The sequence below is a fragment of the Cnephaeus nilssonii genome (assembly GCF_951640355.1).
Source record: "Cnephaeus nilssonii genome assembly, chromosome: 1".
Taxonomy (NCBI): Eukaryota; Metazoa; Chordata; class Mammalia; order Chiroptera; family Vespertilionidae; genus Cnephaeus; species Cnephaeus nilssonii.
In genome coordinates, this window is record NC_137072.1 from 89,176,775 (window position 1) to 89,194,054 (window position 17,280).

Sequence of the window (17,280 nt, forward strand, 5' to 3'; positions counted from 1 at the left end):
AGGTCAGGAGAGAGAGATTTTTTTGGAAAAAGTAAATGACTTAAGAGTATGGCCCATCATTCTCACAGTCATGAATTAGTAATATTTCAAATTTTTTGACAATAAAGATGAAGGTGAAAACAATTTGAAAGTAGAACCTGGAAAAAAGCCACTCATTATACTCTATTTTCTCTATATTAAACCATAAATGCTGCATTCAGCTGTTAGTCCCTAATTTTCTTAAGCTTCTCAGCAGAAACCAAACCTCTCGGCATCTCATTTGGCATGTATATTTCTAGATAAAAGACACAAAGGAGGCTGATCTTCAAAGACTGTCTTTTTTCTAAAAATGGCATTCCTCATTGCCCTTTTTATAGGAGGGTGAATAAAAATGATTCTATATTTTTTGCTTATATGGTTTCCTTGGTACAGAATTATCCTGTGACACACAGGACAAAAGTACATAATACTTCAAAATAATGAGCAATAACAGAGTCTCCTGTACCAAGATAATGGCTTTATTCTTCTCTGGCCCCAATAATCCAATGACTCAAAAAACTCAGAACACAGAAAAGAATGAAATTCTTCCTCATTGTCCAGCTTGAACAAACCTAAGGAGATTCTAAAGGGCTAGGAGCAGATATCATCAAAGGTAACCCAAGTGATTCTAAAAAGGCGATGAAAGGGCCTCCCATTTAATCTTGAAAGCAGCAGCACCTCCCAAGGAAGTGCAGTAACACTTCAAAGAGATAAATATTAACCCACAGAGTAGTCGCTAAGACTAGAAATAGCTACCAGTTACTGAGTGCTTACTATGTGACAGGCACTTTGCTATGCATTTTAAATGCATTTTTTCATGTAATTATCTCAATAATCATGCTCCATTGGCCCTATTATGATCCTTTCAAAGACACTCTAGCATAGACAGGTAAATTGACATGTCCAAGGTCATAGAGCTGACACACTGAAGAATTTTATGATTATTTACAAGGATGATCGACTTCTAACATCTATAATTTTAATCTTTATGAATAACATTTATGTTAGCTATATGGTAATGTGGTATTATAATACACCTAATAATCCATTTAATCAACCTCACACTCAGGGCCGGAATCCCATTTGCAGCATCTTTGACATCTGTGCTCATCTAAGCTCTGTCTAAACATTCTGAGTAGTGGAGAGGCCGACGTGAGAAAAAAAACGAAACAAAATGAACAAATGAAGAAAACACTGCTCTTTTCACTTAACACACATTAATTCTTACAAAAACCTGAAAGAAAGATGATATCACTACAGGCATCTTATTAATGAGGGAACTGAAGTTCAGAGAAGTTGAGTAACTGGCCCTAAGGCATGAAACCAGTAAGTGGTGGGGCCTGTTCTGATTCTAAAGCTCAAGTTTACTTCTTTCCATCAGCCTACCTCTCTCCGAAGAGACACTAGTAACAAGGTAGTCATTCCATTTTTGAATGTAAGAAGAATATCTATAGTGTACTCTTTTCACGTTAGATTCACAAAGATCAGCAAATGGAACTGACGTGTTCCTTGAAAGTCCCACATGTTTGTCATTGGTCCTCTGTTGGAAGCAACACAAAGTAAGTATAAGCTTTCTTTGAAATTACAGACTTTCAAAATATTTCAGGTGAGTTATACTTCTCCAAGGTAAATGAGTTCCTTCTACATATTGCTCCTGTTTTCTTTAAATAGCATTTAAACCCATAGCTTCTCTTTCTCTTACATTTTTAAACATAAGTGACTATATTGGAGATCCAAGAGGGATAATCTTCAGAGCTTCTTCAGAGCTTCATTACCTGGATATGACAGAGTTCCAAGTTCTTTGTTATTTTAGTAGTGCTTCTTTGGGTTTTCAATGTTCTCAAAATGTGAAATCCACAACTGAGAAAAATATTGTAGCTGAGATCTGACCTTGTGTGGAATCCTGTAGTTATCTTAAAATAGTCAGATTACTTCATTTCAAATTCTGACTCAGTCACTTAAGTAAGTTATTTAACTTGTTGGTACCTCCATTTACCCATTTTAAAATGAAAAAATAAAAAGGAACACCTATCTTAAGAAGTCATTGTGATGCTTAAACCCTACCATCACATTTACCTGAGTATACGCCCACATGAACGAAATGCTTACGCTTCTAAGGCTAAGCCTCCACTTGTGCAGTAGATCCCGTATCTTCTTGCCCCATATCTCTTCGCTCTCTCCTGAATTATCAAATTGCTCTTCTCAAATGTATTTTTCTAAAGAGAACACTGATCTGCCCTTTTTTTTCTTTACAATTCCACTCCTCCATTTCTCTCTTGAATCTATTCCAGTTAATAATGTTTCCTCCGCTCTTTACTATTGCACCCAATGTGGTCATGTCAAAGTCACCAAGAACCCTCACATTATTTGTCTGATCAGCACCACTTGGGACAATGGATTCCTCTCACTTCCTTGAAGCATTGTCTTCCTTGGGCTTCAAAGAAATCACACTTTTCTGGTTTTCCTTCTACATTCACTGGCTGCTTCTTTTTAATTTCCTGTGTTGTTGTTTTTTCTCTTCCTACCTCTAAATGTTGGAGGGACTTCTCCTTTCTCCTGTTGTGTCTCATCTCCATTCTTTCTAAGCTAATTCCCTTGGTGATATTATCTAGTCACATGACTCTAAAGGCCATCTATACACTAATGATTCCAAATCCAGATTTCCCTCCTGGACCTCAAGTTTTTGAATCCAACTGCCAATCAACCTCTCCAATTTCATGTGTACAACCATTTCAAATATAATATCTCTCAAAGAGTGCTTAACTTCTCCCTAAAATTATATTGTCCATAGTTTCCCCAACTCTGTACTTTCAATTCCTCAGGTCAAAAATGTTAGAATCATTATTGACTAGTTTTTTTTATTTTATATCCTAAATCCTAACTAAGCACTGATTTAACTAAATGTCCTCTGAATAAGTAAATGTTCTCTGAATAAGTTAATGTCCTCCTATAATTTGTTAATTATCTTATTTTCAGTAATTTCTAAATGATATTTGTTTTAATCATTCCAAAAAGAATATGATTCTCCTTACCTGAGAGGGTTGAAGTAAGATAGAAGTTGAATAGTTCTTCTATTTGGCACTAGTATGTTAATGTTACATCATCTGAACTAAGCAATAAGTATAAAAAATACATATAAGATTAGAGTGCTAAAGTGATGCCATTGAAGAGAAAAGAAATTACTTCATTTGTATGTTTCCTTGGCTAAAGTATTTTTCAACTCTCATTTATAATATGTATTTATAATTACTTAATGAAGCATAAAAAATTGTGTGTGTGTTGCAACCAGTTTTTGATCAACAAATTTGTTCACAAGTTCATTTCCCACTCTTATTTATTTCCAATAATTAATCACCTTCAAGCTAACAATTTGCCACCATCTTGAATATTTAAACATGTGGCCAAAGGTTCAAATGAAATTCTTAAAAAGAGAAGTTGTCAAAATACTTTGAAGGATAAGCATATATATCTCACAGGGAATTACTTTAAAGATAAGTAATCCTATATAACAAAAGGGTAATATGCAAATTGACCGAACAGTGGAATGGCCAGTTGCTATGATGTGCACTGACCACCAGGGGGCAGACGCTCAACACAGGAGCTGCTCCCTGGTGGTCAGTGCACTCCCACAATGGGAGCACTGCTCAGGCAGAAGCCCTGAGCTGGGCTCACGGCTGACGAGTGCAGCAGCGGTGGCGTGAGCCTCTCCCCATGGGGAGCGGGCTTAAGCCATCAGTTGGACATTCCCCAGGGGCTCCGGACTGTAAGAGGGCACAGGCCTGGCTGAGGGACTCCTCCCCTCCTCCCCCCACCCCCCGCTCAAGTACATGAATTTCATGCACTGGGCCTCTAGTTAAAGATAAAGCCCTCTACCCATGAACTACAGAAAAATCTTAAGCATTTAAGATCAATCATTTGCATGTAAGGGTTCCATATTCATATAGATTTTATTTTCATATAAGAGGTAAGCTTTCTCCTTAATATTTAGAAAATCTAAGTACAAAAGAGATATAGTTAAAAGCAAGATTGAAGTTTGAAAGTAAATAAGTAAAATGCTAAGTGTGCCATTTGCCTTGAATGTGCTAACTGTGGTACACACTGTGGGGAAATGAGTATAAGAACTAAATTCTATTCTCAAAAAGATTCTATTGTTTTGGGGTGAAGAGACTAACATATATTGGAGAAGACATTTTATAATTAAGTGCTAAGTTGTAAAAAATTCCAAGTGCTATGTCACTACAGAGAGAACTATGAGGGTTGAAATAGTTATAGAAGATTTTAAGAGGTAATCTCTAAGTTGGGTCTTGGAATCTGAGCAATGTACAGTTAAAAAGAAAGGGGGAGATTTTTCATTGTTGAGTTAAAAAGAAAGGGAATGACTGAGTGGAGACTAGGAAATAAGAATCAGTGGAGTAATTAGGGAAAGTAAAAGGAAGCCCACACTTGTGGTGTAAGGCTTCATGGCTGAGCACAGTCTTAAATGAGGCTGTGTAAAAAGGGTCGATCTAATTGTGAAGTGCCATGAATGTCTGGAGAGAAGTTTCCACTTGATGTGATGAGAAATTGAGAGTCAATAGTTCCTGAGCAGGAAAGAGACATGATGAAATAGTGCTTTATTAAAACGAATCTGCTTGTAGGCTGCAGGATAGAATTGAAAGAGAAAAGACTAGAAGGGAAAAGGTAGAAAACTCCAAAGTAATTGAGGCATAAGTGAGGTGTTTGTGAGCATTCGTTTGGCCTAAGGCATTCCTGAGCAAATGCAGAAAATATAATTTTTAAAACACCCCTTATAATTTTGTTTTATATATTTTTTTAAATCTCCAAGTGACTTGAAGACATAATGTCACATTTGGAGAAATTGAATTAATAATAATAATTTTAATCTCAGAATTTTCTTTCTTATTTTGGAGCCGCTAATTTTTCCTTTTCATGTCTCAAATGTTTTTACAAAACACTGAATATCTGGTAAGCCCTGGGGCCCATGGCTATCATTCCTGAGAGTAAAATATTCTTGAACCTAAAAAGATAATCTTTCCTGGTATTTTGCACTTTTTAATGGATAAGCTAGAAATATGTAAATAACATATATAACATACTTAACTGTCACTCATTTATTTTTAAGATTTCACTTCAGTTATTGAAATGTAATACAGTAATCTAGATACTAGAGCAATACATTTCTCCATCTTCAGTAATCCTTTGATATTTAGGAAGAACAAAGAACTCTGCTTTAAGCAACTTTATACAAGTTCAAAAACATAACAGTAAGAATGTGAAGATTTAATAAAAAAATAAAAATTGTATTTACATTATTTGTTACTAGTGACCTGATGCATGAATTTGTGCACATTGAAAGGAAATTAATTAGAAGGTGGCTGGCGGGGCAGGACTGGGAGACATAGGCTGGACATGCCCTGGAGCCAACCTTCCATGGTCCCTCCCCAGCGTCTGCTGAGTGAGCAGGGTCCTTCCAGCAGGTGGAGTCCCTTGGCCTGGCTTGTGGGAATCAGGCCAAAACTGGCTTTCCAACATCCCCCAAGGGGTCCTGGAGTGCAAGCGGGCACTCTGCAAAGCTGCTGTCGTACAGGGTGTGGAACTCAAACGCAAGTGTGCAGTAAACCAGATTTGGGGCCAACAGTGCCCCAGCAACAACATAACCCATGGCCGAAGGTGGAATCACGAGGCCCTGCGAAGAAGCAGGCTCCCTCCTCTCTGTGTGTCACCTGAGAACCATTGCTGCCAAGTCATTGCAGCTTGGTAGCTCCTGCAATGAGCTTCTGCCCCCTGGTGGTCAGTCAGTGCATGTCATAGCGACTGGTCGGACAGTAGGAGGAACACTTAGCCTATTAGCCTTTCATATATATATAGACTAGAGGCCTGTACATGCAATTTGTGCACGGGTAGGGTCACTAGTCCTGGTCGTCGATCAGGGCTAATCAGGGCCTTCCAGCTGCTGGCCAGGGCCCTCCTTCCCCCCGGCTGCCAACTGCCAGCAGGGACTTTCCTTCCCCCGGCTGCCAGCTGCCAGCCAGGGCCTTCCTTACCCCGGCTGCTGGCTGTCAGCCAGGGCCTTCCTTCAGTCCATGCTGCCCCATGGTGGTCACCGCACGTCATAGTGGGCAGTCGAACTCCTGGTCAGTCAAATTCCTGAGGGGACAATTTGCATATTAGCCTTTTATATAGGATTGTTATTGAACTGTTTACCACTACTTTCCAAGTAGAGAAACAATGGATCTGGCAGCTCTATCAGCTCCAGTTTTGTGTGTTTTCATTACAGGTTGGCTTTCCTTACAGGTTGGCTTTATGCCAATAGCTCCATTCTTGTTTTCATTAAAAAGAAAAAAAAAGTTTAGAAAAGACAAAATTAAATTTTCCTAGAAGGTATAGCAAAAGCAAGTGCTAATTCTCTGGACAAAAATCTGCTCCTTTGATAGAACTGTCTATGTCCTGGAAAGAACAAAGCATGCTTTACTTGTATAAACAGTACTCACTGTTCCAAACTGGCAGGTGGGTGGGGGGGGGGTGGGTTATGTAGGAAAACATTTTTTCTCCAAAATGTTTTGTGGGTTGAGATACTCAAAAGAATGGGACATTAATTCTAGTAAATTATGGTATTTATTATTTAGATACAAGAAAGCAATATTAGATTTACTGCAAACATATATTATTAACACCAATTAGTTTACTTGGGTTGATATAAAAAATACGTTAATATTTTTCTAAAATATCTACTAATAGCCTTAAAGAACATGGGTTTTATTGTATTTTTAAAATACATTTTTATTGATTTCAGAGAAAGAGGAAAGAGAAGGAGAGAGAGAAACATTGATGTAATAAGCTGCTTCAGATGCACCCTCCCCCGCCCCCGCCCCCACTAGGGATTAAGCCCACAGCCTAGGCATGTGCCCTGACCGGGAATTGAACTTTCCATGCATTGGACAATGCTCAACCAACTGAGCAACACAGACTAGGGATTTCTTACTGCATTCGAATGGCACATATCTTTCCAGAAATCCTCTGTGGTATTTCTGTTCTAAAGTAGACTATTGCTTTCATAATGGTGATGGGATACTGAATGTTCCATAAGCATCATATTCCATCAACTGCTCCACATCTGAAAGTTATGATGTCATAATACTTAATAATAAGAAGTAACAGCAGGTGTAGTGTTATCTCTAAAAGAGAAACCAAGGTGAAATTTTAGGTCTGAGAAACAGTCTCTGGTTTTCCTTTGGTATACAATATTAGAAGCTGAATTGCAATATAGCCAACTGGTGGCTTCAAGGGTAGCCAGTACACAATCTAGGATACCTAATGCTAAAAGGGATGCTAATTTTTACTTGGTGCCCCTAGAGGTTAGTAAAGAAAACTTGGGCCTTTATTTTGATAATGCTCAATATTATGTCATTAGCACATATTTATTATCTATAATACATATACCACAAGTTTTAGAGAATATAAGTCAATGTTCATCAGACCCTTACAACATGTCAAGAATGTTGTAAGGATTCCAAGATGGCAGTCTGGAGGATGGCAGTGAGGGAGAGTGTGTGAGTGAGGGAGGGAGCAAAAGGGGAGTGTGCGGATGTGTGGTGTGTGTGTGTCTGAGTGAGGGACAGCAGGATCACGCAGGACCTTCAGGGGCTGGCGGACCGGGCTTGCATAGCTGGGCAGCCTCTGCTACTGCTGTAATACCTCCCGGAGCGCTGGCTCTGCCACAGAGGCCTCACCATCTTGAAGGGGAGAGCTTCTGTGACTGGGAGCCCAGCCTCATCTCCACTCAGGGGGCCCTCAGACACCACCCGGGATCCTACAGCCACTCTGGCCAGGGACCTGCTGCTGACCCACGGACACCGGGACTCGCAGATGACATGATATTGTACATAGAAAACCCCAAAGATTCCATTAAAAAACTACTAGACTTATTCTATTAAAAAACTACATAATAAATGAATTTGGCAATGTAGCAGGATACAAAATTAACACCCAGAAATCTATGGATTTTTTATACACCAATAATGAACTCACAGAAAGAGAAATTAAAAAAACCCACCAAAACAAAAAACAGAAAACAACCACATTTACCACTGCAACAAAATAATTAAGATACCTAGGAGTAAAATTAACCAAGGAGGTATAGGACCTGTACTCAGAAAATTACAGGACGCTGAAAAAAGAGATAGAGGAGGACATAAACAAATGGAAGAATATACTATATTCATGGATTCATAGAATCAACATCATTAAAATGTCCATACTACCCAAAGCAATCTACAGATTCAATGTAATCCCCATTAAAATATCAGTGGCATACTTCAAAGACCTGGAACTAACTCTCCAAAAATACATCTTGAATAAAAAAAGACCCTGAATAGCTGCAGCAATCCTGAGAAAGAACAAAGTTGGAGGGATCACAATACCAGATATCAAGCTATACTACAAAGCCACGGTTCTCAAAACTGCCTGGTACTGGCACAAGAACAGACATATAGATCAATGGATCAGAACAGAGAACCCAGAAGTCGACCCAAGCCACTATGCTCAATTAATATTTGACAAAGGAGGCAAGAGCATTCAATGGAGTCAACACAGTCTTTTTAATAAATGGTGTTGGGAAAATTGGACAGATACACATAACGCAAAAAAAAAAAAAATGAAACTAGACCACCAACTTACATCATACGCAAAAATAAACTCAAAATGGATAAAGGACTTAAACGTAAGACAGGAAACCATAAAAGTGTTAGAAGAAGCCATAGGCAGCAAAGTAGCAAACATCTGTAGTAGCAATATCTTTACCGATGCAGCTCCCCGGGCAATAGAAACTAAGAAGAAACTAAACAAATGGGATATATCAAAATAACCAGCTTCTGCACAGCAAAAGGAACCATCAACAAGACAGCAAGAAAGCCCACTGCATAGGAGAACATATTTGCCAATGTTATCTCCGATAAGGGTTTAATCTCCAAAGTTTATAAGGAACTCATATAACTTAGCAAAGGGAAGATAAACAATCAATCAAAAAATTGACAAAGGACCTCAATAGACACTTTTCAAAAGAGGACCTACAGAAGGCCAAAAGACATATGAAAACATGCTCAAAGTCACTAATCATCTGAGAGATGCAAATCAAAACAATGAGGTACTATCTCACACCTGTCAGAATGGCTATTAACAAATCAACAAATGGCAAGTGCTGGAGAGGATGTGGACAAAAAGAAACCCTCATGCACTGCTGGTGGGAATGCAGACTGGTGCGGCCACTGTGGAAAACAGATGGTGTTTCCTCAAAAAATTAAAAATGGAACTGCCATTTGACCCAGTGATCCCACTTCTAGGAATATAACCCAAGAAAACAGAAAGAGGATATATGCACCCCTATGTTCAGAGCAGCACAATTTACAATAGCTAAGATTTGGAAACAACCTAAATGCCCATCAGCAGTAGATTAAAAAACTATGGTACATCTACACAATGGAATACTAAGCTGCTGTAAAAAAGAAGGAATTCTTACCTTTTGCAACAGCATGGATGGAACTGGAGAGCATTATGCTAAGTGAAGTAAGCCAGTCAGAGAAAGATAAATATCACAAGATCTCACTCATTTGTGGAATATAATGAACAACATAAACTGATGAACAAAAATAGAACCAGAGTCATAGAAGCATCAAACAGACTGTCAACCTATGAGGGAAGGTGGGGGGTGAGAGGGTAAGAGATCAACCAAAAGACTTGTATGCATGTGTTTGAACATAACCAATGAACACAGACGGGGTGGGTGGGAGGGGTGAGGGCATGTGCTGGGATGTGGGGGTGTCCGGGGAGAGGTCAATGGGGGGAAAAAGGAGACTTATGTAATACTTTAAACCATAAGGAGTTTAAATTTAAAAAAAGAATGTTGTAAATCCTTTGTTGCTATTAACTTATTTAATATCCTATAAGAAGAAGCAACTTTTATATCTCAAATCTACAAGTAAGGAAAAATCACTGTACATAGAACATGGATAAGCATTTTTACATTTTAATAAAATTTCTAGCTTAAATGTACTTTATTCTCTATTTTTTAAATAATGGTTTTTCATGTATAAGACTAATAAAATCTTCCTTTAAAATTTTGTATGCATTTATATATACACACATACACACACATTCATATATACTTAAGTAAAAAAAATAAATCAATATTTTAGATAATATACAGTTGTGGCAAAAACTCATAAAGATAGTGCTAAAATACCAAAGTTGAAAATGATAGTTTAATGGAATGAATTGAGAATCATGGAGTAGAATACTTTTAAAAATTCACAGGCGGTTGTCAAAACCTAATACACCTTCTTGTTAGTAGTGTCGCTTGTAATACTATTACTAGGTTCTAAGATTCACAGCACATTAACATATTTGGTTTTCCTTTCTTCATTGTTCTTTCCTTCCTTTCATCTTCCTTCCTCCCTTCCTTCTTCTTTCAGTTTTTCCCTCCTGTTATTTCCTTCTATCCTGAGAGTTCACATTGGTGTTATTCCACAGGCTCATGAAGGTTATGAACTTGAGGGGCTGTGGCTGTTTTTCAGATAAATTATGGTCCATCTTTTACTTAATTAATTTAATTGTAGTTACACTTCCATGGATCACATAACTACACATTAGCCAAAGAAGCTGCATAATTAATTAAAATGCTCATTTAGTAGTTAAAGTAATCATAATATTATAATGATCAAAAAGAATACCCTAACAAGCATTATTTTGTAATAAACCTTTTCATATATAAATAGATGAATAAGAAACATCTATAATAATAAAAGCATAATATGCTAATTAGACTGGACATCCTTCCGGAAGCAGAGGCGGCCACCATAGTGTTGGGGGCTGAGCCCCTTGCATGAATTTTGTGCATCGGGCCTCTATTAAAAATAAAATCTTTGAAAGACAAAAGTATAGCCCTTTCACTAGAGAACATTTTAAATAGCTCTTTCTGTACTTCACTGATGAAACTCTAGAATATGTCAACCACAGTGTGAGAGGAATAACAATACTGTGCTCTTTGGTGGGGGAATTGTAAAGATAGTCTCCAGGCGTTCTTTCTAATAAAGTGAGCTATCTATTCTTTATGCATGACCTGTTTTTTTCCTTCTTCCATTTGAAGTAAAAGTTTCTTTCTCTTAACAGGATGCATTTATCAATATCAGCCAGCCCTCCTCTGCAAACACTGCACCAATCCCCATATTTATTCTCTACAATCAACAATATTTTTGCCCAACATCTCACAGTAAGCCCTGTGCAATCTGACCAGAACTCTTGAATATAATATAACTGCCTCTATACAGGGAAAGTCTGTAGGGAGAGAGAAATAACTTTTTTCAGGGTATACAATCAATGTAGAGAGCTAATATAAACACTTAGGAATCCCCAAACTACTTTTAAAATCAACACCACAGGCTTCCTTTTGGAACTGTATTCTCAAAATCATTGTTTTTACTTTTTTACTTTGCTTTATCATGAAAACCAAGACAGGATGAGACGATCCTCCAAGGAATAGTGGAAAACTCTCTCTTTCTTTTATATCCAGTAAAGGTAGCCATTGTTTTGTTCTCATGTACAACCCATAGTCAGGCACTGTCAAGAACATCAAAAAATTGATTCGGAGTAGAGCTCAGTAAGCAATGCGGTAGGGAGTTCTCACGCCCATCAGGCCACAGGTTTCTGGTAAACATTAGATACATTTCTGAATGCAGAAGCTTAGAAGATTCTCTTTGGAATTTGGAGTCATGAGTATGTGCTAGAGAACCTGACAAAGTTGTGTACATTCTTTAAAAACTCACCCACTTGGCAGAGCTAGTCCCATTTATGCTGTGCAGTGTCTGCAATTATTTTCATTTCTCTAATAGTGAGAAGCAAAAGCATCGTACAAGAACAACTGTCTTCCTAGAAATGAACTTCAGGGGAAGAACACACAGGACAGTAATAAGCTGCTTTGTGCAAGTGCTAAGGGTCTAAATGGAAATGAGAAGATTTGGGTTAAAACTCTGCTTTCAACATTTATGGTGGCTTTGCAAAATCAGTTTACCAAGTAAAGACTAGTGGGTGTACAATGCTACATTCTAGCAAAGGTGGGAATAGACATATGTGTCTGTTAAAACAGAGGGAAAATCTCAAAACAAATGAAAATGCTTACCTTTGGGGAAGGAAGGGAATGGGAGAGGGGTGGGGACAGCAAAGGAGGTAAGGTAAGACTTTGTTTTACATTTTGACTTTAGAAGCATGTAAATGTTTTATATAATTATGAAATTATGTTAACTTAATTTTAAAAATCCAAATCAAAAGCAAAATGAAGTAAACTAGTAGAGTGACACTGCAGGAAGGAACTGTTCTAAACTGAAACTTAAAATATAACTTCAAACATAGTAATTCTACTCAAAATCTGTAATGTGATATATCCTAAAGACAAAAAAAAGAAAAAAAGACTGCAGAGAAATCTTAACCTCCTTTTGGTAATCACATCACTAGTAACAATAATGTTGGTATTATTATTTAAAAGCTATTATGAATAATATATATATATGCTCATGCATATATTATGTATATTTAATAGGATAAAGTAAATAAAAAAGCATGTTAATATATTAAAAATCAATATTTTAATGGAAAAGAAACAAAAATTAAGTCAAAGAAGTTGACTAAAAAGCTCTGTAATTCTAAACTTGAGTTGGAAACACGGTATGAACTCGTGATGTATCTTCTCAATGGATGGTTATCTAACATAAAACTCTCGGACAAAGAGTGTGCAAGTTGGTGTAACAGAAGAGAAGGAAACTATCAGAGACGACTGGGGTCATGGCTGAAAGAATTCAGGAGCCAATTTAAAGGGGCTGCCCCTGGCCAAAGATAAGACAAAATGAGAATCAAAAATAACAATAGCTACAGTGGATGGAAACAGACATGCCTGTTTATAACATGTGACTTCATGATGATAAACACACAAACAAACAACAAAATGCCAAACCTGAGTGATCACATTTGGGGGTTTTTGGAAAACAACTTGTTAATTTGAAAACTGCTAAATGAGGGAGAATAATCAAATACAGATCCTATCTTCATTATACCAACTTTACCTCAGGATTACCCAATAACTGATGAGGAAGAGTTCGTCTTTAGAGAATAATTTAGTTAATAAATAAAGAAGGAGTGATAGAACATTGTCATTTTGCAAACTGTAAATAAATTTAGGGAAAGGTTATCAGAGGCTGCTGATATTGTTACTGTTATGGCCTGAATTGTGTCCCGTGAAATTCATATATTGAAGTCCTGACCTCCAGTACCTTAGAATGTGACCTTATTTGGAGATATGGTCTTTGCAGTGGTAATCACGTTAAGGTGAAATCCTTAGCTTAGGCCTACTATGACTGGTGTCCTTATAAAAAGGGGACACAGAGATACACATAGAAGGAAGGAGATCTGAAGAGACACAGGGAGAGGTCATCTACAGGGCAAGGAGAGAGGCCTGGAACAGATCCTTCCCTCATAGCCTTCAAAAGAAACCAACCTGCAGCCTCCAGAACTATACATTTTGTGATACTTTGTTACAGCAGCCACAACAAACAAATACAATTACATATAAATTAATGGGGTTATTACAGTAGATATATCAGATTGTCAATGCCTAAATCCGCTCATCAAATTTCAGATCACAAAAAGAGATATATTCAGGCATTTTGTCTCCTGATAGAAGTACACAATATGGCTTGGGAAGCACTCTTGCCAAAACACAACATAATAACTAATATAAGTCTGTCCAAGCCTCAGATGTGGGAAATAGAGGAACACATTTACAACAAGGAGATGTAATCATAAAATAACATGATTTAAAAATAATTACCAGAGGGAATAAAGGAATAGGACACATTTAGAGTAAAAGAGATTTCAGGTAATTCATCAGACGATAGTAGTGTGTATATCAGTTTGGACCTATCTCAGAGGGAAGCCAGGGGTGGGTGGATGGGTGGGTAGGAAGAGATCAACCAAAGAACTTGTATGCATATATGCATAACCTATGGACACAGACATAGGGTGGTGGAGGCCTGGGGTGGGGAGGGCAGGCTAGAAGGGGTCATTGGGGAAAAAAGAGGGGGGGACATATGTAATACTTTCAACAATAAATATTTTTTAAAAATTTAAAAATGAAAAGTAAATAAGAAAATTTGAGAGAGGTAAAGTTACTTTAGATTTCCTAGTATTGGTATCTATAAAAGTAGCATAAAATAGTATACAGTTCACGGTGTTATGGTAAAGATTAAATATAACAGTATCAGTAGAGTACTTAGCATAGAGCCTGAGGCATTATGAAGTTTCAATTATTTATTTAGGTGTTAGTTAAAATGATGTGATAAGAACATCTTACTGTGTCTGCTTACAGTGTGTGCACACAAATTCACATACATACTCTGCAACACACTAAGTACCAGTGTGAGCTAGTATTTGGCTGGAAGATTTTTACTGCCAATTCTGCCCAGTCTCACACATACCCTCAAAACCATCTGGCTCTGGGCTCACATTTGCTAGAAGCTGCAAAAAAGAAGCGTTATGGGACTTTGAAAGAAAAGCCCAGGCCAGGGTTAGGAGGGAAATGGAAACAAAAAGGTAGTTTAAGGAGGTTAAATATGCCACTAAATGTCTTCCCAGAATTAAGTCATCCCATGCCTGCCATTTTCATGGAAAGATAAACACAGTCTTTCGGCACCCATAGGGCTAGGCCTTGGAGAAAATCAGTGTTTGCAGCCAGCTGGATCATGTTTGGACAAGAGGCAGGACACATCTGGTCATTAACAGCAATGATTGCTCTTGTGTTAAAAGTCATCATTTAGATATAAGAAATGTTGCCGCTGATAACTATCTTGAGTTAGGGGACCACATCCTACAAATTTTCATTTCAATTTTTCACACATTGATTTGGTTTGAGAGAGGGTATACAAAGGTTAAGGAAATAGAGTTCACATTTTCAACAAATACAATTTTGTTTGCATCACAGAAAAATAACTCTAAGACAGAAAGATAGAATATTATAAGAGAGTTACAAACAAATCTCATGGGCCTTTATGAGATTAAAGTGAAGTAAGGTATCAAATGAGAGAGAGTTTTTATCTGGTTAGGAAGACTGCAAAAGTCTTCATGGAGAAAATGGAATTTGAGAAAGGCTTAAAAAGATAGTAAGGAGAAAGTAGTAGTGAAGTGGGGGAAAGTCTTTGGGGATAGAGAAGGGAGTGCATATCAGTAGGGCTACAAGGTTGCCAGATAAAATACAACATGCTCAGTTAAATCTGAATTTCAAATACATAGCAATAGTTGTTTGTTCTTTTTGTTTGTTTTGTCTTTTAGTATAGATATGATACATGCAATATTTGGGACATATTTAATTTAAAATGTCCTAGATGTGTTCAGAGAAATAGTAAGTTGTTTTTAAAGGCTTAGAGGAAGAAAATGGGCAATAATGGGGAAAGACACTTCGGTTATACATAGAAGGTCTTAGATTCCACACAGAAGCTGAAAACATGCTTTTTATGTGGACTATGGAAAACTTTTTTTAGTGTGGGAGTGATATGATCTGACAAGCACTGTAGGAACAATAAGATAGCAGCGATGAAAAGGGGAAAAAAACTGAGACAAGAAATTGGCCAGGAAGTGACATATAGTGAGGATACTGAATTATTTAGGTGATGGGAATGGTTTGGAAATATAGATGGTTGAGACAGAGTAAAAGCAGCAGATTGGATCTCAGGGACAAAAGAGATGTAAAGTCAAAGATGCTGCATTTATGCCTATTGACTAGGGTGATAATGATATTGTTAGCAGCTGGGAAAGGAATAGGACGGAAAAACAGATATGCAATAGGGGTCATGTCAGGAGGACCTGGCAGGGCATCCAGATACAGATGCTCAGTAAGCAATTACAAATATTTTTCTGTACTCAGTGATCTTGAGATTTTAGATACTTAAGCTGTTAAATTCAATGAGTTGGGCGCTATTAGAAACAACAGAGGAACAAGTGATTGAATAGCAAAGAGACAGAAGAACAAGAATAATGAAATAATTGTGTTGGGTCTTAGAAATCCTGAAGTCAAGGTCAGTCATCACTCTTCAATTATTCAGAGAAGTCAAGAGTGTGGATTGAAAATGGTGCTGGGAATTTTTGAAAGCACTGTTTTAGGAAGGTAACATGGATGAGGGCCACCATGGTTTGGGAGATTGAGGAGTAAATGGGTGAAGAGGAAGTAGAGGAAACCAAAGGAGGGGTGCTCCAAGAGAACACAGGGGGGAAAGAGCCAGTAGAGAGGGAAGACTGGAGAATTTAATAAAAGAACGGAGCAAAGTCTGAAAAGAGTGTGTAGCAATAAGATTAAAGATAATCAACCACTAGGTTAAGTTCACAAGTTTCATCACAGATTTATTTTTTTCCACTTGCATATTGTTTGGGGGTACTGGTGAATATACAGACATTAATTGTAGGATTTTGACCATTAACAAGAGTTTTAGCTCAAAGTCAATGGTGTGAGGAAGAATTTTTAAGGAGGCTGATAAACACTCTAAAATAGTAGGAAAATTTGAGGCTGAATGAGTCTCTGGATGTATAGCTTTGATCAGCTTTTCAAAGGGATCACAAAACGTGACAAAAAAAATTAAAAAATCACTATTCTACATATCCTACAATAATACTAGTATGTCATAATTTTGATATTTTATAAAACTGACAGCTAATTTAAATTTTAGCCTAAAACTGTAACCTAAAAGGACCCCTACTACACGAGGGTTAATAATAGACCTCTATAAGTGTGTGATACCTCTTTTCTACTTGATTCTCAAAGATATAAAGAATTAAAACAAAATCCACTATGGTGTAAAACATTGCTGATATAAATTAAACAATCTAACTAAATGTAGATCTATTATGTTCATTGATTAAAAGACTTTAACATTTTAACATGTCAATTCTCCCCAAACTGTCCTACAGATTCAATGCAATCCTGATTATAATCCGAGCAGTCTATTTCGGTAGGCAGATGCAAAGGACCTTTAATATCCAAAGCAATCTTAAACAGTAAGTACAAAGTTGTGGGACTTGACTTGGTAATTTAACATAGCATTATGGCAATTCAAATATTGTGAAACTGCTTAAGAATGGGCAAGTAGAACAATAGAAGAGAAGAGAGCCTAGAAATAGACTCCTACTTATTCAGTCAAAGGAACCAATAAATGTTGCTGGAATAACTGGATAGCC

The 17,280-nt window shown here is 37.2% G+C and overlaps 1 protein-coding gene across 1 annotated transcript in view; it reads right to left on the reverse strand.

The window, feature by feature from the left end:
* The window catches only part of GABRB1 (gamma-aminobutyric acid type A receptor subunit beta1), a gene marked incomplete at its 3' end in the record, with an annotated part of 364,005 nt that overhangs the window by 189,582 nt on the left and 157,143 nt on the right, over positions 1-17,280 (reverse strand). The gene's annotated exons all lie outside the window — the stretch shown is intronic.